The sequence below is a fragment of the Eleutherodactylus coqui genome, chromosome 10, assembly GCF_035609145.1.
Source record: "Eleutherodactylus coqui strain aEleCoq1 chromosome 10, aEleCoq1.hap1, whole genome shotgun sequence".
NCBI classification, from domain to species: Eukaryota; Metazoa; Chordata; class Amphibia; order Anura; family Eleutherodactylidae; genus Eleutherodactylus; species Eleutherodactylus coqui.
In genome coordinates, this window is record NC_089846.1 from 72,448,912 (window position 1) to 72,474,936 (window position 26,025).

Genomic DNA, 26,025 nt, shown 5'->3' on the forward strand with positions numbered 1-26,025 from the left:
GGGACCCACCCATGCTGTGGGTGCACACTGAATTTCCATACGGGAGTTTTACTTGCCTGTGACTATTAATTAAAAACCCCCAGTCTGACAGGGACATGCAGTGTGGGCCGAAGCCCACCTGTATTTTACCTGACTTTAGCCCAGCTGTGCAGGGCACTGCAATGGGATATTTTTATGTAACGTCTGTGGGTAACAGGAAGCCACCCATGCTGTGGGTCGACTCCACACAGACTTCCCATAGGGGAGTTGTACCTGCCTGTGACTATTAATTAAAAAACCCCAGTCTGACTGGGGCATGCAGTGTGGGCCGAAGCCCACCTGTATTTTATCTAAAGGCTGCTCAGCTGTGCAGGACACTGCAATGGGATTTATTAATGTACCGTCGGGGGGTTCCAGGGAGCCACCCATGCTGGGGGTCCACTCCACAGAGACTTCCCATAGGGGAGTTGTAACTGCCTGTAACCAATAATTAAAAAACCCAGTCTGACTGGGGCATGCAGTGTGGGCCGAAGCCCACCTGTTTTTTACCTGACGTTGGCTCAGCTGTGCAGGGCACTGCAATGGGATATTTTTATGTAACGTCTGTGGGTACCAGGAAGCCACCCATGCTGTGGGTCCACTCCACACAGACTTCCCATAGGGGAGTTGTACCTGCCTGTGACTATTAATTAAAAAACCCCAGTCTGACTCGGGCATGCAGTGTGGGCCGTAACCAACCTGTATTTTATCTGACGTTAGCTCTAATATTGGAGGCACTGAAATGGGATTTATTAATGTACCGTCGGTGGCTTCCTGGGACCCACCCATGCTGTGGGTCCACTCCACAAAGACTACCCATAGGGGAGTTGTACCTGCCTGTGACTATTAATTAAAAAAACCCAGTCTGACTGGGGCATGCGGTGTGGGCCGAAGCCCACCTGTCCTTTATCTGACGTTAGCTCTGCTATGCAGGGAACTGCCATGGGAATTATTAATGTACCGTCAGTGGCTTCCTGGGACCCACCCATGCTGTGGGTGCACACTGAATTTCCATAGGGGAGTTGTATCTGCCTGTGACTATTAATTAAAAAACCCCAGTCTGACTGGGGCATGCAATGTGGGCCGAAGCCCAACTGTATTTTATCTGACGTTAGCTCTAATATTGGAGGCACTGAAATGGGATTTATTAATGTAACGTCGGTGGCTTCCTGGGACCCACCCATGCTGTGGGTCCACTCCACAAAGACTTCCCATAGGAGAGTTGTACCTGCCTGTGACTATTAATTAAAAAACCCCAGTCTGACTGGGGCATACAATGTGGGCCGAAGCCCACCTGTATTTTATCTGACGTTTGCTCTGCTATTGGGGGCACTGCAATGGGATTTATTAATGTACTGTCGGTGTGTTCCAGGGACCCACCCATGCTGTGGGTCCACTCCACACAGACTTTCTATAGGGGAGTTGTACCTGCCTATGACTATTAATTAAAAAAACCAAGTCTGACTGGGGCATGCAGTGTGGGCCGAAGCCCACCTGTCTTTTATCTGACGTTAGCTCAGCTGTGCAGGGAACTGCAATGGAAATTATTATTGTACCGTCAGTGGCTTACCGGGACCCACCCATGCTGTGGGTCCACTCCACACAGACTTCCCATAGGGGAGTTGTACCTGCCTGTGACTATTAATTAAAAAACCCCAGTCTGACTGGGGCATGCAGTGTGGGCCGTAACCCACCTGTATTTTACCTGACGTTAGCTCTAATATTGGAGGCACTGAAATGGGATTTATTAATGTACCGTCGGTGGCTTCCTGGGACCCACCCATGCTGTGGGTCCACTCCACAAAGACTTCCCATAGGGGAGTTGTACCTGCCTGTGACTATTAATTAAAAAAACCCAGTCTGACTGGGGCATGCGGTGTGGGCCGAAGCCCACCTGTCCTGTATCTGACGTTACCTCTGCTGTGCAGGGAACTGCAATGGGAATTATTAATGTACCGTCAGTGGCTTCTTGGGACCCACCCATGCTGTGGGTGCACACTGAATTTCCATAGGGGAGTTGTATCTGCCTGTGACTATTAATTAAAAAACCCCAGTCTGACTGGGGCATGAAGTGTGGGCCGAAGCCCACCTGTATTTTATCTGACGTTAGCTCTGCTATTGGAGGCACTGAAATGGGATTTATTAATGTACCGTCGGTGGCTTACCGGGACCCACCCATGCTGTGGGTCCACACAGACTTCCCTGAGTGGAGTTGTACCTGCCTGTGACTATTAATTAAAAAAACCCAGTCTGACTGGGGCATGCAGTCTGGGCCAAAGCCCACCTGTATTTTATCTGACGCTAGCTCAGCTGTGCAGGGCACTGCAATGGGATTTATTTATGTACCGTCGGTGGGTTCCAGGGAGCCACCCATGCTGTGGGTCCACTCCACACAGACTTCCCATAGGGGAGTTGTACCTGCCTGTGACCATTATTTAAAAAACCCCAGTCTGACTGGGGCATGCAGTGTGGGCCGAGGCCCACCTGTATTTTACCTGACGTTAGCTCAGCTGTGCAGGGCACTGCAATGGGATATATTTATGTACCGTCGGTGTGTTCCAGGGAACCACCCATGCTGTGGGTCCACTCCACACAGACTTCCCATAGAGGAGTTGTACCTGCCTGTGACTATTAATTAAAAAAACCCAAGTCTGACTGGGGCATGCAGTGTGGGCCGAAGTCCACCTTTTTTCTCTAACGTTAGCTCTGCTGTGCAGGGCACTGCAATGGAATTTATTAATGTACTGTCAGTGGCTTCCTGGGACCCACCCATGCTGTGGGTGCACACTGAATTTCCATACGGGAGTTTTACTTGCCTGTGACTATTAATTAAAAACCCCCAGTCTGACAGGGACATGCAGTGTGGGCCGAAGCCCACCTGTACTTTATCTGACGTTATCTCTGCTATTGGGGGCACTGCAATGGGATTTATTAATGTACTGTCGGTGGCTTCCTGGGACCCACCCATGCTGTGAGTCCACACAGACTTCCCTGAGTGGAGTTGTTCCTGCCTGTGACTATTAATTAAAAAACCCCAGTCTGACTGGGGCATGCAGTGTGGGCAGAAGCCCACCTGTCTTTTATCTGACGTTAGCTCGGCTGTGCAGGGAACTGCAATGAGAATTATTAATGTACCTGGGGAGTTGTACCTGCCTGTGACTTTTAATTAAAATAACCCAGTCTGACTGGGGCATGCGGTGTGGGCCGAAGCCCACCTGTCTTTTATCTGACGTTAGCTCAGCTGTGCAGGGAACTGCAATGGGAATTATTAATGTACCGTCGGTGGCTTACCAAGACCCACCCATGCCGTGGGTCCACTCCACACAGACTTCCCAAAGGGGAGTTGTACCTGCCTGTGACTATTAATTAAAAAACCCCAGTCTGACTGGGGCATGCAGTGTGGGCCGAAGCCCACCAGTATATTATCTAAAGTTAGCTTAGCTGTGCAGCGCACTGCAATGGGATTTATTAATGTACCGTCGTGGCGTTCCAGGGAGCCACCCATGCTGTGGGTCCACTCCACAGAGACTTCCCATAGGGGAGTTGTTACTGCCTGTAACTAATAATTAAAAAACCCAGTCTGACTGGGGCATGCAGTGTGGGCCGAAGCCCACCTGTCTTTTATCTGACGTTAGCTCAGCTGTTCAGGGCACTGCAATGGGATATTTTTATGTATCGTCTGTGGGTACCAGGAAGCCACCCATGCTGTGGGTCCACTCCACACAGACTTCCCATAGGGGAGTTGTACCTGCCTGTGACTTTTAATTAAAATAACCCAGTCTGACTGGGGCATGCGGTGTGGGCCGAAGCCCACCTGTCTTTTATCTGACGTTAGCTCAGCTGTGCAGGGAACTGCAATGGGAATTATTAATGTACCGTCGGTGGCTTACCGGGACCCACCCATGCTGTGGGTCCACTCCACACAGACTTCCCATAGGGGAGTTATACCTGCCTGTGACTATTAATTAAAAAACCTTAGTCTGACTGGGGCACTCAGTGTGGGGCGAAGCCCACCTGTATTTTACCTGATGTTAGCTCAGCTGTGCAGGGCACTGCAATGGGAATTATTAATGTACCGTCGGTGGGTACCAGGGAACCACCCATGCTGTGGGTCCACTCCACACAGACTTTCCATAGGGGAGTTGTACCTGCCTGTGACTATTAATTAAAAAAAAACAGTCTGACTTGGGCATGCAGTGTGGGCCGAAGTCCACCTGTATTTTATCTGACGTTAGCTCTGCTGTGCAGGGAACTGCAATGGGAATTATTAATGTACCATCAGTGGCTTCCTGGGACCCACCCATGCTGTGGGTGCACACTGAATTTCCATAGGGGAGTTGTACCTGCCTGTGACTATTAATTAAAAAACCCCAGTCTGACTGGGGCATGCAGTGTGGGCCGAAGCCCACCTGTATTTTATCTGACGTTAGCTCTGCTATTGGGGGCACTGCAATGGGATTTATTAATGTACTGTCGGTGGCTTCCTGGGATATACCCATGCTGTGGGTCCACACAGACTTCCCTGAGTGGATTTGTACCAGCCTGTGACTATTAATTCAAAAACCCCAGTCTGACTGGGGCATGCAGTGTGGGCCGAAGCCCACCTGTATTTTACCTGACTTTAGCCCAGCTGTGCAGGGCACTGCAATGGGATATTTTTATGTAACGTCTGTGGGTAACAGGAAGCCACCCATGCTGTGGGTCGACTCCACACAGACTTCCCATAGGGGAGTTGTACCTGCCTGTGACTATTAATTAAAAAACCCCAGTCTGACTGGGGCATGCAGTGTGGGCCGAAGCCCACCTGTTTTTTACCTGACGTTGGCTCAGCTGTGCAGGGCACTGCAATGGGATATTTTTATGTAACGTCTGTGGGTACCAGGAAGCCACCCATGCTGTGGGTCCACTCCACACAGACTTCCCATAGGGGAGTTGTACCTGCCTGTGACTATTAATTAAAAAACCCCAGTCTGACTCGGGCATGCAGTGTGGGCCGTAACCAACCTGTATTTTATCTGACGTTAGCTCTAATATTGGAGGCACTGAAATGGGATTTATTAATGTACCGTCGGTGGCTTCCTGGGACCCACCCATGCTGTGGGTCCACTCCACAAAGACTTCCCATAGGGGAGTTGTACCTGCCTGTGACTATTAATTAAAAAAACCCAGTCTGACTGGGGCATGCGGTGTGGGCCGAAGCCCACCTGTCCTTTATCTGACGTTAGCTCTGCTGTGCAGGGAACTGCCATGGGAATTATTAATGTACCGTCAGTGGCTTCCTGGGACCCACCCATGCTGTGGGTGCACACTGAATTTCCATAGGGGAGTTGTATCTGCCTGTGACTATTAATTAAAAAACCCCAGTCTGACTGGGGCATGCAATGTGGGCCGAAGCCCAACTGTATTTTATCTGACGTTAGCTCTGCTATTGGGGGCACTGCAATGGGATTTAATTATGTGCTGTCGGTGGCTTCCTGGGACCCACCCATGCTGTGGGTCCACGCAGACTTCCCTGAGTGGAGTTGTACCTGCCTGTGACTATTAATTAAAAAAACCCAGTCTGACTGGGGCATGCAGTCTGGGCCAAAGCCCACCTGTATTTTATCTGACGCTAGCTCAGCTGTGCAGGGCACTGCAATGGGATTTATTTATGTACCGTCGGTGGGTTCCAGGGAGCCACCCATGCTGTGGGTCCACTCCACACAGACTTCCCATAGGGGAGTTGTACCTGCCTGTGACCATTATTTAAAAAACCCCAGTCTGACTGGGGCATGCAGTGTGGGCCGAGGCCCACCTGTATTTTACCTGACGTTAGCTCAGCTGTGCAGGGCACTGCAATGGGATATATTTATGTACCGTCGGTGTGTTCCAGGGAACCACCCATGCTGTGGGTCCACTCCACACAGACTTCCCATAGAGGAGTTGTACCTGCCTGTGACTATTAATTAAAAAAACCCAAGTCTGACTGGGGCATGCAGTGTGGGCCGAAGTCCACCTTTTTTCTCTAACGTTAGCTCTGCTGTGCAGGGCACTGCAATGGAATTTATTAATGTACTGTCAGTGGCTTCCTGGGACCCACCCATGCTGTGGGTGCACACTGAATTTCCATACGGGAGTTTTACTTGCCTGTGACTATTAATTAAAAACCCCCAGTCTGACAGGGACATGCAGTGTGGGCCGAAGCCCACCTGTACTTTATCTGACGTTATCTCTGCTATTGGGGGCACTGCAATGGGATTTATTAATGTACTGTCGGTGGCTTCCTGGGACCCACCCATGCTGTGAGTCCACACAGACTTCCCTGAGTGGAGTTGTTCCTGCCTGTGACTATTAATTAAAAAACCCCAGTCTGACTGGGGCATGCAGTGTGGGCAGAAGCCCACCTGTCTTTTATCTGACGTTAGCTCGGCTGTGCAGGGAACTGCAATGAGAATTATTAATGTACCTGGGGAGTTGTACCTGCCTGTGACTTTTAATTAAAATAACCCAGTCTGACTGGGGCATGCGGTGTGGGCCGAAGCCCACCTGTCTTTTATCTGACGTTAGCTCTGCTATTGGGGGCACTGCAATGGGATTTATTAATGTACTGTCGGTGGCTTCCTGGGATATACCCATGCTGTGGGTCCACACAGACTTCCCTGAGTGGATTTGTACCAGCCTGTGACTATTAATTCAAAAACCCCAGTCTGACTGGGGCATGCAGTGTGGGCCGAAGCCCACCTGTATTTTACCTGACTTTAGCCCAGCTGTGCAGGGCACTGCAATGGGATATTTTTATGTAACGTCTGTGGGTAACAGGAAGCCACCCATGCTGTGGGTCGACTCCACACAGACTTCCCATAGGGGAGTTGTACCTGCCTGTGACTATTAATTAAAAAACCCCAGTCTGACTGGGGCATGCAGTGTGGGCCGAAGCCCACCTGTATTTTATCTAAAGGCTGCTCAGCTGTGCAGGACACTGCAATGGGATTTATTAATGTACCGTCGGGGGGTTCCAGGGAGCCACCCATGCTGGGGGTCCACTCCACAGAGACTTCCCATAGGGGAGTTGTAACTGCCTGTAACCAATAATTAAAAAACCCAGTCTGACTGGGGCATGCAGTGTGGGCCGAAGCCCACCTGTTTTTTACCTGACGTTGGCTCAGCTGTGCAGGGCACTGCAATGGGATATTTTTATGTAACGTCTGTGGGTACCAGGAAGCGACCCATGCTGTGGGTCCACTCCACACAGACTTCCCATAGGGGAGTTGTACCTGCCTGTGACTATTAATTAAAAAACCCCAGTCTGACTCGGGCATGCAGTGTGGGCCGTAACCAACCTGTATTTTATCTGACGTTAGCTCTAATATTGGAGGCACTGAAATGGGATTTATTAATGTACCGTCGGTGGCTTCCTGGGACCCACCCATGCTGTGGGTCCACTCCACAAAGACTTCCCATAGGGGAGTTGTACCTGCCTGTGACTATTAATTAAAAAAACCCAGTCTGACTGGGGCATGCGGTGTGGGCCGAAGCCCACCTGTCCTTTATCTGACGTTAGCTCTGCTATGCAGGGAACTGCCATGGGAATTATTAATGTACCGTCAGTGGCTTCCTGGGACCCACCCATGCTGTGGGTGCACACTGAATTTCCATAGGGGAGTTGTATCTGCCTGTGACTATTAATTAAAAAACCCCAGTCTGACTGGGGCATGCAATGTGGGCCGAAGCCCAACTGTATTTTATCTGACGTTAGCTCTGCTATTGGGGGCACTGCAATGGGATTTAATTATGTGCTGTCGGTGGCTTCCTGGGACCCACCCATGCTGTGGGTCCACGCAGACTTCCCTGAGTGGAGTTGTACCTGCCTGTGACTATTAATTAAAAAACCCCAGTCTGACTGGGGCATGCAGTGTGGGCCATAACCCACCTGTATTTTATCTGACGTTAGCTCTAATATTGGAGGCACTGAAATGGGATTTATTAATGTAACGTCGGTGGCTTCCTGGGACCCACCCATGCTGTGGGTCCACTCCACAAAGACTTCCCATAGGAGAGTTGTACCTGCCTGTGACTATTAATTAAAAAACCCCAGTCTGACTGGGGCATACAATGTGGGCCGAAGCCCACCTGTATTTTATCTGACGTTTGCTCTGCTATTGGGGGCACTGCAATGGGATATATTTATGTACCGTCGGTGTGTTCCAGGGAACCACCCATGCTGTGGGTCCACTCCACACAGACTTCCCATAGAGGAGTTGTACCTGCCTGTGACTATTAATTAAAAAAACCCAAGTCTGACTGGGGCATGCAGTGTGGGCCGAAGTCCACCTTTTTTCTCTAACGTTAGCTCTGCTGTGCAGGGCACTGCAATGGAATTTATTAATGTACTGTCAGTGGCTTCCTGGGACCCACCCATGCTGTGGGTGCACACTGAATTTCCATACGGGAGTTTTACTTGCCTGTGACTATTAATTAAAAACCCCCAGTCTGACAGGGACATGCAGTGTGGGCCGAAGCCCACCTGTACTTTATCTGACGTTATCTCTGCTATTGGGGGCACTGCAATGGGATTTATTAATGTACTGTCGGTGGCTTCCTGGGACCCACCCATGCTGTGAGTCCACACAGACTTCCCTGAGTGGAGTTGTTCCTGCCTGTGACTATTAATTAAAAAACCCCAGTCTGACTGGGGCATGCAGTGTGGGCAGAAGCCCACCTGTCTTTTATCTGACGTTAGCTTGGCTGTGCAGGGAACTGCAATGAGAATTATTAATGTACCTGGGGAGTTGTACCTGCCTGTGACTTTTAATTAAAATAACCCAGTCTGACTGGGGCATGCGGTGTGGGCCGAAGCCCACCTGTCTTTTATCTGACGTTAGCTCTGCTATTGGGGGCACTGCAATGGGATTTATTAATGTACTGTCGGTGGCTTCCTGGGATATACCCATGCTGTGGGTCCACACAGACTTCCCTGAGTGGATTTGTACCAGCCTGTGACTATTAATTCAAAAACCCCAGTCTGACTGGGGCATGCAGTGTGGGCCGAAGCCCACCTGTATTTTACCTGACTTTAGCCCAGCTGTGCAGGGCACTGCAATGGGATATTTTTATGTAACGTCTGTGGGTAACAGGAAGCCACCCATGCTGTGGGTCGACTCCACACAGACTTCCCATAGGGGAGTTGTACCTGCCTGTGACTATTAATTAAAAAACCCCAGTCTGACTGGGGCATGCAGTGTGGGCCGAAGCCCACCTGTATTTTATCTAAAGGCTGCTCAGCTGTGCAGGACACTGCAATGGGATTTATTAATGTACCGTCGGGGGGTTCCAGGGAGCCACCCATGCTGGGGGTCCACTCCACAGAGACTTCCCATAGGGGAGTTGTAACTGCCTGTAACCAATAATTAAAAAACCCAGTCTGACTGGGGCATGCAGTGTGGGCCGAAGCCCACCTGTTTTTTACCTGACGTTGGCTCAGCTGTGCAGGGCACTGCAATGGGATATTTTTATGTAACGTCTGTGGGTACCAGGAAGCCACCCATGCTGTGGGTCCACTCCACACAGACTTCCCATAGGGGAGTTGTACCTGCCTGTGACTATTAATTAAAAAACCCCAGTCTGACTCGGGCATGCAGTGTGGGCCGTAACCAACCTGTATTTTATCTGACGTTAGCTCTAATATTGGAGGCACTGAAATGGGATTTATTAATGTACCGTCGGTGGCTTCCTGGGACCCACCCATGCTGTGGGTCCACTCCACAAAGACTACCCATAGGGGAGTTGTACCTGCCTGTGACTATTAATTAAAAAAACCCAGTCTGACTGGGGCATGCGGTGTGGGCCGAAGCCCACCTGTCCTTTATCTGACGTTAGCTCTGCTATGCAGGGAACTGCCATGGGAATTATTAATGTACCGTCAGTGGCTTCCTGGGACCCACCCATGCTGTGGGTGCACACTGAATTTCCATAGGGGAGTTGTATCTGCCTGTGACTATTAATTAAAAAACCCCAGTCTGACTGGGGCATGCAATGTGGGCCGAAGCCCAACTGTATTTTATCTGACGTTAGCTCTAATATTGGAGGCACTGAAATGGGATTTATTAATGTAACGTCGGTGGCTTCCTGGGACCCACCCATGCTGTGGGTCCACTCCACAAAGACTTCCCATAGGAGAGTTGTACCTGCCTGTGACTATTAATTAAAAAACCCCAGTCTGACTGGGGCATACAATGTGGGCCGAAGCCCACCTGTATTTTATCTGACGTTTGCTCTGCTATTGGGGGCACTGCAATGGGATTTATTAATGTACTGTCGGTGTGTTCCAGGGACCCACCCATGCTGTGGGTCCACTCCACACAGACTTTCTATAGGGGAGTTGTACCTGCCTATGACTATTAATTAAAAAAACCAAGTCTGACTGGGGCATGCAGTGTGGGCCGAAGCCCACCTGTCTTTTATCTGACGTTAGCTCAGCTGTGCAGGGAACTGCAATGGAAATTATTATTGTACCGTCAGTGGCTTACCGGGACCCACCCATGCTGTGGGTCCACTCCACACAGACTTCCCATAGGGGAGTTGTACCTGCCTGTGACTATTAATTAAAAAACCCCAGTCTGACTGGGGCATGCAGTGTGGGCCGTAACCCACCTGTATTTTACCTGACGTTAGCTCTAATATTGGAGGCACTGAAATGGGATTTATTAATGTACCGTCGGTGGCTTCCTGGGACCCACCCATGCTGTGGGTCCACTCCACAAAGACTTCCCATAGGGGAGTTGTACCTGCCTGTGACTATTAATTAAAAAAACCCAGTCTGACTGGGGCATGCGGTGTGGGCCGAAGCCCACCTGTCCTGTATCTGACGTTACCTCTGCTGTGCAGGGAACTGCAATGGGAATTATTAATGTACCGTCAGTGGCTTCCTGGGACCCACCCATGCTGTGGGTGCACACTGAATTTCCATAGGGGAGTTGTATCTGCCTGTGACTATTAATTAAAAAACCCCAGTCTGACTGGGGCATGAAGTGTGGGCCGAAGCCCACCTGTATTTTATCTGACGTTAGCTCTGCTATTGGAGGCACTGAAATGGGATTTATTAATGTACCGTCGGTGGCTTACCGGGACCCACCCATGCTGTGGGTCCACACAGACTTCCCTGAGTGGAGTTGTACCTGCCTGTGACTATTAATTAAAAAAACCCAGTCTGACTGGGGCATGCAGTCTGGGCCAAAGCCCACCTGTATTTTATCTGACGCTAGCTCAGCTGTGCAGGGCACTGCAATGGGATTTATTTATGTACCGTCGGTGGGTTCCAGGGAGCCACCCATGCTGTGGGTCCACTCCACACAGACTTCCCATAGGGGAGTTGTACCTGCCTGTGACCATTATTTAAAAAACCCCAGTCTGACTGGGGCATGCAGTGTGGGCCGAGGCCCACCTGTATTTTACCTGACGTTAGCTCAGCTGTGCAGGGCACTGCAATGGGATATATTTATGTACCGTCGGTGTGTTCCAGGGAACCACCCATGCTGTGGGTCCACTCCACACAGACTTCCCATAGAGGAGTTGTACCTGCCTGTGACTATTAATTAAAAAAACCCAAGTCTGACTGGGGCATGCAGTGTGGGCCGAAGTCCACCTTTTTTCTCTAACGTTAGCTCTGCTGTGCAGGGCACTGCAATGGAATTTATTAATGTACTGTCAGTGGCTTCCTGGGACCCACCCATGCTGTGGGTGCACACTGAATTTCCATACGGGAGTTTTACTTGCCTGTGACTATTAATTAAAAACCCCCAGTCTGACAGGGACATGCAGTGTGGGCCGAAGCCCACCTGTACTTTATCTGACGTTATCTCTGCTATTGGGGGCACTGCAATGGGATTTATTAATGTACTGTCGGTGGCTTCCTGGGACCCACCCATGCTGTGAGTCCACACAGACTTCCCTGAGTGGAGTTGTTCCTGCCTGTGACTATTAATTAAAAAACCCCAGTCTGACTGGGGCATGCAGTGTGGGCAGAAGCCCACCTGTCTTTTATCTGACGTTAGCTCGGCTGTGCAGGGAACTGCAATGAGAATTATTAATGTACCTGGGGAGTTGTACCTGCCTGTGACTTTTAATTAAAATAACCCAGTCTGACTGGGGCATGCGGTGTGGGCCGAAGCCCACCTGTCTTTTATCTGACGTTAGCTCAGCTGTGCAGGGAACTGCAATGGGAATTATTAATGTACCGTCGGTGGCTTACCAAGACCCACCCATGCCGTGGGTCCACTCCACACAGACTTCCCAAAGGGGAGTTGTACCTGCCTGTGACTATTAATTAAAAAACCCCAGTCTGACTGGGGCATGCAGTGTGGGCCGAAGCCCACCAGTATATTATCTAAAGTTAGCTTAGCTGTGCAGCGCACTGCAATGGGATTTATTAATGTACCGTCGTGGCGTTCCAGGGAGCCACCCATGCTGTGGGTCCACTCCACAGAGACTTCCCATAGGGGAGTTGTTACTGCCTGTAACTAATAATTAAAAAACCCAGTCTGACTGGGGCATGCAGTGTGGGCCGAAGCCCACCTGTCTTTTATCTGACGTTAGCTCAGCTGTTCAGGGCACTGCAATGGGATATTTTTATGTATCGTCTGTGGGTACCAGGAAGCCACCCATGCTGTGGGTCCACTCCACACAGACTTCCCATAGGGGAGTTGTACCTGCCTGTGACTTTTAATTAAAATAACCCAGTCTGACTGGGGCATGCGGTGTGGGCCGAAGCCCACCTGTCTTTTATCTGACGTTAGCTCAGCTGTGCAGGGAACTGCAATGGGAATTATTAATGTACCGTCGGTGGCTTACCGGGACCCACCCATGCTGTGGGTCCACTCCACACAGACTTCCCATAGGGGAGTTATACCTGCCTGTGACTATTAATTAAAAAACCTTAGTCTGACTGGGGCACTCAGTGTGGGGCGAAGCCCACCTGTATTTTACCTGATGTTAGCTCAGCTGTGCAGGGCACTGCAATGGGAATTATTAATGTACCGTCGGTGGGTACCAGGGAACCACCCATGCTGTGGGTCCACTCCACACAGACTTTCCATAGGGGAGTTGTACCTGCCTGTGACTATTAATTAAAAAAAAACAGTCTGACTTGGGCATGCAGTGTGGGCCGAAGTCCACCTGTATTTTATCTGACGTTAGCTCTGCTGTGCAGGGAACTGCAATGGGAATTATTAATGTACCATCAGTGGCTTCCTGGGACCCACCCATGCTGTGGGTGCACACTGAATTTCCATAGGGGAGTTGTACCTGCCTGTGACTATTAATTAAAAAACCCCAGTCTGACTGGGGCATGCAGTGTGGGCCGAAGCCCACCTGTATTTTATCTGACGTTAGCTCTGCTATTGGGGGCACTGCAATGGGATTTATTAATGTACTGTCGGTGGCTTCCTGGGATATACCCATGCTGTGGGTCCACACAGACTTCCCTGAGTGGATTTGTACCAGCCTGTGACTATTAATTCAAAAACCCCAGTCTGACTGGGGCATGCAGTGTGGGCCGAAGCCCACCTGTATTTTACCTGACTTTAGCCCAGCTGTGCAGGGCACTGCAATGGGATATTTTTATGTAACGTCTGTGGGTAACAGGAAGCCACCCATGCTGTGGGTCGACTCCACACAGACTTCCCATAGGGGAGTTGTACCTGCCTGTGACTATTAATTAAAAAACCCCAGTCTGACTGGGGCATGCAGTGTGGGCCGAAGCCCACCTGTTTTTTACCTGACGTTGGCTCAGCTGTGCAGGGCACTGCAATGGGATATTTTTATGTAACGTCTGTGGGTACCAGGAAGCCACCCATGCTGTGGGTCCACTCCACACAGACTTCCCATAGGGGAGTTGTACCTGCCTGTGACTATTAATTAAAAAACCCCAGTCTGACTCGGGCATGCAGTGTGGGCCGTAACCAACCTGTATTTTATCTGACGTTAGCTCTAATATTGGAGGCACTGAAATGGGATTTATTAATGTACCGTCGGTGGCTTCCTGGGACCCACCCATGCTGTGGGTCCACTCCACAAAGACTTCCCATAGGGGAGTTGTACCTGCCTGTGACTATTAATTAAAAAAACCCAGTCTGACTGGGGCATGCGGTGTGGGCCGAAGCCCACCTGTCCTTTATCTGACGTTAGCTCTGCTGTGCAGGGAACTGCCATGGGAATTATTAATGTACCGTCAGTGGCTTCCTGGGACCCACCCATGCTGTGGGTGCACACTGAATTTCCATAGGGGAGTTGTATCTGCCTGTGACTATTAATTAAAAAACCCCAGTCTGACTGGGGCATGCAATGTGGGCCGAAGCCCAACTGTATTTTATCTGACGTTAGCTCTGCTATTGGGGGCACTGCAATGGGATTTAATTATGTGCTGTCGGTGGCTTCCTGGGACCCACCCATGCTGTGGGTCCACGCAGACTTCCCTGAGTGGAGTTGTACCTGCCTGTGACTATTAATTAAAAAACCCCAGTCTGACTGGGGCATGCAGTGTGGGCCATAACCCACCTGTATTTTATCTGACGTTAGCTCTAATATTGGAGGCACTGAAATGGGATTTATTAATGTAACGTCGGTGGCTTCCTGGGACCCACCCATGCTGTGGGTCCACTCCACAAAGACTTCCCATAGGAGAGTTGTACCTGCCTGTGACTATTAATTAAAAAACCCCAGTCTGACTGGGGCATACAATGTGGGCCGAAGCCCACCTGTATTTTATCTGACGTTTGCTCTGCTATTGGGGGCACTGCAATGGGATTTATTAATGTACTGTCGGTGTGTTCCAGGGACCCACCCATGCTGTGGGTCCACTCCACACAGACTTTCTATAGGGGAGTTGTACCTGCCTATGACTATTAATTAAAAAAACCAAGTCTGACTGGGGCATGCAGTGTGGGCCGAAGCCCACCTGTCTTTTATCTGACGTTAGCTCAGCTGTGCAGGGAACTGCAATGGAAATTATTATTGTACCGTCAGTGGCTTACCGGGACCCACCCATGCTGTGGGTCCACTCCACACAGACTTCCCATAGGGGAGTTGTACCTGCCTGTGACTATTAATTAAAAAACCCCAGTCTGACTGGGGCATGCAGTGTGGGCCGTAACCCACCTGTATTTTACCTGACGTTAGCTCTAATATTGGAGGCACTGAAATGGGATTTATTAATGTACCGTCGGTGGCTTCTTGGGACCCACCCATGCTGTGGGTCCACTCCACAAAGACTTCCCATAGGGGAGTTGTACCTGCCTGTGACTATTAATTAAAAAACCCCAGTCTGACTGGGGCATACAATGTGGGCCGAAGCCCACCTGTATTTTATCTGACGTTAGCTCTGCTATTGGGGGCACTGCAATGGGATTTAATTATGTGCTGTCAGTGGCTTCCTGGGACCCACCCATGCTGTGGGTCCACGCAGACTTCCCTGAGTGGAGTTGTACCTGCCTGTGACTATTAATTAAAAAACACCAGTCTGACTGGGGCATGCAGTGTGGGCCGAAGCCCACCTGTATTTTACCTGACGTTAGCTTGTGAGGGTATATATATATATTGCCATATGTTCTTTATACTTTTATACCTATATGCAAGTTTTATTCAATTCCAAATGAGAGAAAAAACTTATATGTCGCCTTACATCAGATATTCCAAGGCTTTAGAAGGCTGAGAGAGATGTTCTAGAAATACAGAGAAGATACGGAACCAAGGACGCATGTACTTGGCTGTTTTACCAGAAGCGCTGGAACAAGATATCAAGATGTTCAAATGTACATAACTTTCACTGTCTTAGGCCAGAAATCCGGACTTCCCATATATGGAGAATACATGCTTGGCCGTTTTCTTAGAATTGAGTGGATGATTCTTTGTACTGGAGTTAATTGAATACGTGATTTTCTGTACATAAGCCAGAGGCGCCAGTATCAAGATAATGACTGTTGTATGACTTTCACTGTCTCAGTCCGCAAATCCGGACTGCCCATATATGGTTATCAGCCCATCACCCCTTCGCTGGGGATGGGACAAAGGGTATAAGATCTCATGTAATCTGTAATAAAGCACGACGTTGGCACAGCCGAGAGCCATGTCCCGTGTGAGGAATGATACCAGATCCCTGTGTGGTGTCTCTTCTTACCGCCGGCAACGGGGCAAGTGGGGTGGGCCCGATTGGTGGTGTATTTAGAATTTTAACCCTGATAAATGGCGCCCGAACGTGCGGCGACAAAACCGGAGCTTACAACGCATTCCACCCGGATCCACGCCGCAGAGAAGCCGTCCTGCTGCAAACCGAGCCTGATCAACTCACTTAGAACTCCAGGTAAGGCCAGCATATATTTATGTTGTGTTTTACTGCGAGTCTTGCAGCAGGACTGACTATCTGTGGTTTGTGACCGGACGGGTTGGGTTAAGAGTTCTACACGGTAACTCGTGTGGGCTCCGGGTTTGCCATCATGGACCACTGACCGTGATATGCGCACCAATCGGTCACCCAGAAACTAGTCTGTAGTCTATTTGTACTTTGAAGTTTTAACGTTTTAATAATAGTGGAGATTGTTGTATCTGCAGAATTTTTTTTCCTCTTACTTTTCATTTGGTCTCACAGAAGGAGGAACCCTCGGTTAGTTTAGTTGTTAATGGTTTAGAGGAGAGGGAAGCACTCTGTAAGACAGGTCCCATTGACGAAGGAACCCTCCGTTTTAGTTTAGTTTAGTAGTTAATGGTTTAGCTGAGGAGAGGGATGTACTCTTTGGGACTGGTTCCATAAGAAGAAGATGCCTTCGGTTATATTGCCATATATAAGGGGCTGACATAGTAACATAGTATGTAAGGCCGAATGAAGACATTGTCCATCTAGTCCAGCCTGTCTATCCTACTGTGTTGATCCAGAGGAAGGCAAAAAACCCCAAGGCCAGAAGTCAATTAGCCCTTTTGGGGAAAAAATTCCTTCCCGACTCCCTAATGGCAATCAGACTGTTCCCTGGATCAACCCCTAATAGTTCCTACCTGCCTATATACCAGGATTGACACTTAACCTAATATTTATATCCTGTAATATCCTTCTCCAGAAAGACATCAAGTCCCCTTTTAAACTCCTCTATGGATTTTGCCATCACCACTTCCTCCGGTAGAGAGTTCCACAGTCTAACTGCTCTTACAGTAAAGAACCCCTTTCTGTGTTGGTGATGAAATCTACTTTCCTCTAATCGTAGCGGATGTCCTCTTGTTACCTCTTGACAATTCGGGTCAGAAGGATGCACTCTATGGAGCGTGTTATTATTATTATTGTTGATGTTCTAATATGCGTAAGATCTTATTAAAGAAGATAGAGCCCCTCAAGGGCTGCCGCCATGTGGATAAATTTGTAAAATGTAAGAAAACTTATGAAAATTTGTGACACCGACCCGCACGGCAGATTACAAAATGGTGTCTGGGAGGAGGTCTTTAGGACCAAGAGGTACCTTGGAAGATCAAGGTTTGCTAGAAAATACTGGAGGGGGAGGAAGAGAGAGAGACAGTCAGAGAAAGTATGTACACATTATTTGTTTAAGAAAGTATCCGTAAGTGAAATGTTGAAAAGTACAGTAAGTGATCAAGAGGGCGTCAGGAGAATGTCTATTGAAGGTTATATTGGCAGCTAGGTAAGGGAGAGAAGTATGAGTAACAAGCAAGTCGATAAGGAAGTTACAATGCATGTGATTTGTTGGCAAAGAAAGAGATGAAAATGTGTATAATACAAGATAGATAATAGATAATATGTATAATCCATACTAGGTGTATATATATATATATGTATATACTGTAAGTGCAAATAGTTAACTGAGCTTGCTTTTAGGGGAGAAGAGTTTTGTTGACATGTAGCTGCGAGCTTGTGTTTAGTCTTCAAGGTCAAGAAATAACAAAGCGAGAGAAAGAATGCAATAATAACCCTGGATAATATCTCTGCTTGCGTAAATGGAATGGAGGCTTGAAATGAATTTAATTAGTTATACTGTCTTAGTAGGCAGGGAAATATAGCAATTTCTAAGTTATATTCTTACTTATACAGGGGTTGAAAATGAAGAACATGTTGTGCTGTATTTATGAGTTCAAATGCAGGGCTGTTCAGTCAGTGAATGCATATTCAGAGATTTATTTTGAAAAGGTGGGGGCTTTCAGATTCACTCTGAGTTCAGGGTCACAAGGGGGGCTGAAAAATACCCAGAGATTCTAAAACACTTCAGCGTTTAATACAGCATATAATAGCTTCAGTAGATAAGAAATATAGAATGTATCAGCAAACTTTTTCACATAATTTGTCATAAATAGCGTTCATTCATAATCTCATCTCAATAGAATTATGTACTTTATAAAATTATAGCACTCACCTCGGTGTTTTTCAACTGATGTATGTATGTTTGTCAAACTTTTTTGTCCGTGCATCTGTATGTACTGGTACACCTTCAATAGGGGGTGACGGAGCAAACTTGAGCGCATGGATGGATGTGAGTTAGTGACCCATGTTTGGGCTGTGGTGGAAAGTGTGATGTGGATAATTGACTGGGGATAAAAGTCCTCCCCATGCATGGGACTTTGCTTGGTTGAGATGTGGACGTGTGGACTGTTACGCTGAAATGGAGCTGAGAAGACGGACGCACGGAGCCAATATCGAAGGGGTGGAGCTATATGGTGTAATAGTACGTAATGTTTCATCCCTCTTCTCGACAAGGGAGGGGGTGAGGATCTTGAACAGCTAGTAAAAGTTTTGTTGTTTTGTTTTGTTTTTTTTTCCTCTCCTGTCTCAGATTTTATAAGATATTGCAGGCAGGATCAGACTAATAATGAATTCACTTAAAGGGATCTCACATTTCAAATATTAGTAGGTGTTTGTAGGTTATTCTTCCCCGGTGTAACTCATGTTTCTGTTATAGGTGCTAACATCTTACAGGCCTTATCTGCATCCATCAAATCTTTTTACAATGTGGTACTAACTTAAACCCGGCTACTATTGTTCCAATTGAGTACCCTGGTTTAAAGGGGGGGAGGAGAAGGCATAGGTGATCTAGGTATTGCAAATCAGCCATTTTTAAATTTATTGCAAATCAGCCATTTTTAATTTTTTAATTTTTTGCAACAAGGTTCTGATCTTTTTATAATAGAATACCAGCCTGATTGTCTAGCAGTGATGCAACAAGAAAATTTAAGTTTTAAAAAAAGTTACTGAAAGCCCTTGTTAATAATGCATATTTTGAGTTGTTTTTTATAGATGGTACCCAGGGTGATTGACGACTCCACACTGGATATACGGTGGTTACACAACAAGATGTCCTAAAAAGCAGAATGCCCCCGCATGTCGCAGTACAAGAAGCGGAACTAAAAGCCCTCGCTGAGGCGTGTAGAGTGGAGGAAGGTAAGACGGCAACCATTTACACTGACTCCCGGTATGCATTTGGCATAGCTCATGATTACGGCCCAAAATGGAAGGCCAGACAATTTTTTACCTCAGCAGGACAGCCAATTAAGAATGATGCAATGGTGCAGAGTCTCATGGAGGCCCTACTTCTACCTGACAAGGTGGAAAGCTCACACCAATTCCTACACCGGAGAAGCGAGAGGCAATGCCATCACAGACCACACAGCAAAGGCAGCGGCCCTCAAGCCGTGGAAGAAAGAAGAAAGAAGAATTTGATAATAACTTTGGACTTTCGTATAAACTTGGACTTTGATAATAATTTTGGACTTTGATTTGAACTTGGACTTTGATAATAATTTTGGACTTTGATTTGAACTTGGACTTTGATAAAAACATTGGACTTTGATATGCTAATGACTTTACAGTTACGAGCCAGCAAGGAAGAAAGGAAAAATGGACTAAAAAGGGACGGCATATGGTGAACAGTCAACAGCACTTGCTTACCATAGTCCCTGTGCCCCATGATCGCCCAGCTGACGCACGAAAAGACGCACCTCTTAAAGCAGCAATGATGTCGACGCTTGAACAAGGACCAGTGGCTCCTTGGTTTTCTGTAGCTGCTGCATCATTTGTCCAGTTTTGCATGATCTTTGCCGTAAAGCAACAGGGCAGAAGTAAATATGCCACATAACACTTGCCTAGACCACTCTACCCATTTCAGGGATTGCAAATTGGCTACACTCAGCTCCTACTTGTTGGGAAGCATGAATATGTGCTTGTTGTTGTTAATGTTTTTCAGGTTGGAGACCTACTCTGTTACCAAAGTAAATAAGCAGGTAACCGCACAGAAGCTCATGAATGAGGTAATCCGCAGATATGGGTACCGGAAGTGATTGACTCAAACAAAGGTACACACTTCACAGGTGAAATAATGCAACACATTATGTCTGTTTTGGGTATATTCCAGGCTTTTCACACACCCTACCGTCCACGGAGTAGGGGGAAAGTAGATACAAAAGGCAATAGAAAATGGTAAAATTTTGAATTGAGTGTCTCCCATTAGTTTTTCTTTTTCTTAGGAGGGTACATGCCACAGTAGCTGAGTTTGGGGAATGATTTTCTTGTTAATTTTGTCATAGGTCTCTCCAAGGAATTGTCAATAATGTATTCTGTCGTCTCTGCTTTTCTCCCAGGTCCTACAGATGAGTGTCACAATCTAAAACCAGGTGACAGGGTCTATGTGGAAAAGTTTGAGAGAGAAACCCGGTTTGAATATTCCTACCAGATGTTGTTCACCACCCCAACTGCAGTCAAGCTCGAAGGAAAGCCCACTGGGATCCACACTTCGCACTAAAAAAACTAATGATCCTGCATATCCTTTAAATGCTATAATGTGGTACAATTCCTCTAACACACACCTTTGACTACTGTACACTAGCCCCCTGTTTCAGAACAAATTAATACAATCAAATGTGCAATATGAAGAGTACACTGAGGGTGAGAATCCAACACCGCATCGTGCTAAGAGAGAAGTTGGCGTTCAAGATGGTAACTTTGATCCACATGTATACATAGATGCAATAGGAGTGCCAAGGGGGGTGCCAGATGAATTTAATTCTAGAGATCATGTCTAAGCAGGTTTTGAGTCCTTATTTTCTATTGTCACTGTTAATAATAATGTAGATTACATGAATTATATCTTTTACAATCAGCAGAGGTTTGTAAACTGCACTAGAGATGCTTTTGCAAGGGTTAGCTGACCAGTTAGGGCCCACTGCATCCATGGCGTTCCAAAATAGAGTGGCCGTGGATATAATTTTAGCAGAAAGAGGTTGGGTATGTAATTTTCTGTATGTGTATTATCCCTTTGATCAAAGAGTATGAGTAAGGGACTGGATAATATGACACCAATGTTTCCCTTGTTTGAAAAAAGATGAAGAACCAGTTCCGATAATGCCAACCAGATACGTTACCAGAAGAATAGAGAGATGGACTAGTACTGCGCCTGCCTCAGTCTCATAAGATGTACTGTCAGTGGACTTCCCATTTGCCTAGGGAAAGTGCAGAAGACCTTAGGTTCCGGCGAGGGCACACCCTGTGGGGTGTTAACTCGTACAGATAGAGTGTATGGATGCCCGGAAATAAGCCCAGGGAATCCATGGCCTCCTTCTGAGGTGAGGTAGGGATCCCTCCCTTTTAGGAGTAGGGACTTACGGGCAGTGGAGAAACCCTGACGCAAGGGAGAGACGACCGAGGAAGAGTGCAAGGTCTGATGCTTGATCTCCATATTAAGTTTTTTAGGGGGGTTTGTGAGGGTATATATATATATTGCCATATGTTCTTTATACTTTTATACCTATATGCAAGTTTTATTCAATTCCAAATGAGAGAAAAAACTTATATGTCGCCTTACATCAGATATTCCAAGGCTTTAGAAGGCTGAGAGAGATGTTCTAGAAATTCAGAGAAGATACGGAACCAGACACAAGGACGCATGTACTTGGCTGTTTTAATAGAAGCGCTGGAACAAGATATCAATATGTTCAAATGTACATAACTTTCACTGTCTTAGGCCAGAAATACGGACTTCCCATATATGGAGAATACATGCTTGGCCGTTTTCTTAGAATTGAGTGGGTGATTCTTTGTACTGGAGTTAATTGAATACGTGATTTTCTGTACATAAGCCAGAGGCACCAGTATCAAGATAATGACTGTTGTATGACTTTCACTGTCTCAGTCCGCAAATCCGGACTGCCCATATATGGTTATCAGCCCATCACCCCTTCGCTGGGGATGGGACAAAGGGTATAAGATCTCATGTAATCTGTAATAAAGCACGACGTTGGCACAGCCGAGAGCCATGTCCCGTGTGAGGAATGATACCAGATCCCTGTGTGGTGTCTCTTCTTACCGCCGGCAACGGGGCAAGTGGGGTGGGCCCGATTGGTGCTGTATTTAGAATTTTAACCCTGATAAGCTCAGCTGTGCAGGGCACTGCAATGGGATATTTTTATGTAACGTCTGTGGGTACCAGGAAGCCACCCATGCTGTGGGTCCACTCCACTCAGACTTCCCATAGGGGAGTTGTACCTGCCTGTGACTATTAATTAAAAAAACCCAGTCTGACTGGGGCATGCAGTGTGGGCCGAAGCCCACCTGTATTTTATCTGACGTTAGCTCTGCTATTGGAGGCACTGAAATGGGATTTATTAATGTACCGTCGGTGGCTTTCTGGGACCCACCCATGCTGTGGGTCCACACAGACTTCCCTGAGTGGAGTTGTACCTGCCTGTGACTATTAATTAAAAAACCCCAGTCTGACTGGGGCATGCAGTGTGGGCCATAACCCACCTGTATTTTATCTGACGTTAGCTCTAATATTGGAGGCACTGTAATGGGATTTATTAATGTACCGTCGGTGGCTTCCTGGGACCCACCCATGCTGTGGGTCAACTCCACACAGACTTTCCATAGAGGAGTTGTACCTGCCTGTGACTATTAATTTAAAAAACCCCAGTCTGACTGGGGCATGCAGTGTGGGCCGAAGCCCACCTGTCTTTTATCTGACGTTAGCTCAGCTGTGCAGGGAACTGCAATGGGAATTATTAATGTACCGTCGGTGGCTTACCGGGACCCACCCATGCTGTGGGTCCACTCCACACAGACTTCCCATAGGGGAGTTGTACCTGCCTGTGACTATTAATTAAAAAATCCCAGTCTGACTGGGGCATGCAGTGTGGGCCGAAGCCCACCTGTATTTTAACTGACGTTAGCTCAGCTGTGCAGGGCACTGCAATGGGACTTATTTATGTACCGTCGGTGGGTTCCAGGGTACCACCCATGCTGTGGGTCCACTCCACACAGACTTTCCATAGGGGAGTTGTACCTGCCTGTGATTATTAATTTAAAAAACCCAGTCTGACTTGGGCATGCAGTGTGGGCCAAAGCCCACCTGTCTTTTATCTGACGTTAGCTCTGCTGTGCAGGGAACTGCAATGGGAATTATTAATGCACCGTCAGTGGCTTCCTGGGACCCACCCATGCTGTGGGTGCACACTGAATTTCCATAGGGGAGTTGTACCTGCCTGTGACGATTAATTAAAAAACCCCGGTCTGACTGGGGCATGCAGTGTGGGCCGAAGCCCACCTGTATTTTATCTGACGTTAGCTTTGCTATTGGGGGCACTGCAATGGGATTTATTAATGTACTGTCGGTGGATTCCTGGGATATACCCATGCTGTGGGTCCAGACAGACTTCCCTGAGTGGATTTGTACCAGCCTGTAACTATTAATTCAAAAACCCTAGTCTGACTGGGGCATGCAGTGTGGGCCGAAGCCCACCTGTATTTTACCTGACGTTAGCTCAGCTGTGCAGGGCACTGCAATGGGATATTTTTATGTAACATCTGTGGGTAACAGGAAGCCACCCATGCTGTGGGTCCACTCCACACAGACTTCCCATAGGGGAGTTGTACCTGCCTGTGACTAATAATTAAAAAAACCCAGTCTGACTGGGGCATGCAGTGTGGGCCGAAGCCCACCAGTTTTTTATCTAAAGTTAGCTCAGCTGTGCAGGGCACTGCAATGGGATTAATTAATGTACCGTCGGGGGATCAAGGGAGCCACCCATGCTGTGGGTCCACTCCACAGGGACTTCCCATAGGGGAGTTGTAACTGCCTGTAACCAATAATTAAAAAACCCAGTCTGACTGGGGCATGCAGTGTGGGCCGAAGCCCACCTGTATTTTATCTGACGTTAGCTCAGCTGTGCAGGGCACTGCAATAGGATACTTTTATGTAACTTCTGTGGGTACCAGGAAGCCACCCATGCTGTGGGTCCACTCCACACAGACTTCCCATAGGGGAGTTGTACCTGCCTGTGACTATTAATTAAAAAAACCCAGTCTGACTGGGGTATGCAGTGTGGGCCGAAGCCCACCTGTATTTTATCTGACGTAAGCTCAGCTATTGGGGGCACTGCAATGGGATTTATTAATGTACCGTCGGTGGCTTCCTGGGATATACCCATGCTGTGGGTCCACAAAGACTTCCCTGAGTGGATTTGTACCAGCCTGTGACTATTAATTCAAAAACCCTAGTCTGACTGGGGCATGCAGTGTGGGCCGAAGCCCACCTGTATTTTATCTGACGTTAGCTCAGCTGTGCAGGGCACTGCAATGGGATACTTTTATGTAACGTCTGTGGGTACCAGGAAGCCACCCATACTGTGGGTCCACTCCATACAGACTTTCTATAGGGGAGTTGTACCTGCCTGTGACTATTAATTAAAAAAACCCAGTCTGACTGGGGCATGCAGTGTGGGCCGAAGCCCACCAGTATCTTATCTAAAGTTAGCTTAGCTGTGCAGCGCACTGCAATGGGATTTATTAATGTACCGTTGGGGGGTTCCAGGGAGCCACCCATGCTGTGGGTCCACTCCACAGAGACTTCCCATAGGGGAGTTGTAACTGCCTGTGACTAATAATTAAAAAACCCAGTCTGACTGGGGCATGCAGTGTGGGCCGAAGCCCACCAGTATTTTATCTAACGTTAGCTCAGCTGTTCAGGGCACTGCAATGGGATATTTTTATGTAACGTCTGTGGGTACCAGGAAGCCACCCATGCTGTGGGTCCACTCCACACAGACTTCCCATAGGGGAGTTGTACCTGCCTGTGACTATTAATTAAAAAACCCCAGTCTGACTGGGGCATGCAGTGAGGGCCGAAGCCCACCTGTATTTTATCTGACGTTAGCTCTGCTATTGGAGGCACTGAAATAGGATTTATTAATGTACCGTCGGTGGCTTCCTGGGACCCACCCATGCTGTGGGTCCACTCCACACAGACTTCCCCTAGGGGAGTTGTACCTGCCTGTGACTATTAATTAAAAAACCCCAGTCTGACTGGGGCATGCAGTGTGGGCCGAAGCCCACCAATATCTTATCTAAAGTTAGCTTAGCTGTGCAGCGCACTGCAATGGGATTTATTAATGTACCGTCGGGGGGTTCCAGGGAGCCACCCATGCTGTGGGTCCACTCCACAGAGACTTCCCATAGGGGAGTTGTAACTGCCTGTGACAAATAATTAAAAAACCCAGTCTGACTGGGGCATGCAGTGTGGGCCGAAGCCCACCAGTATTTTATCTGACGTTAGCTCTGCTATTGGGGGCACTGCAATGGGATATTTTTATGTAACGTCTGTGGGTACCAGGAAGCCACCCATGCTGTGGGTCCACTCCACACAGACTTCCCATAGGGGAGTTGTACCTGCCTGTGACTATTAATTAAAAAACCCCAGTCTGACTGGGGCATGCAGTGTGGGCCGAAGCCCACCTGTATTTTATCTGACGTTAGCTCTGCTATTGGAGGCACTGAAATGGGATTTATTAATGTACCGTCGGTGGCTTTCTGGGACCCACCCATGCTGTGGGTCCACACAGACTTCCCTGAGTGGAGTTGTACCTGCCTGTGACTATTAATTAAAAAACCCCAGTCTGACTGGGGCATGCAGTGTGGGCCATAACCCACCTGTATTTTATCTGACGTTAGCTCTAATATTGGAGGCACTGAAATGGGATTTATTAATGTACCGTCGGTGGCTT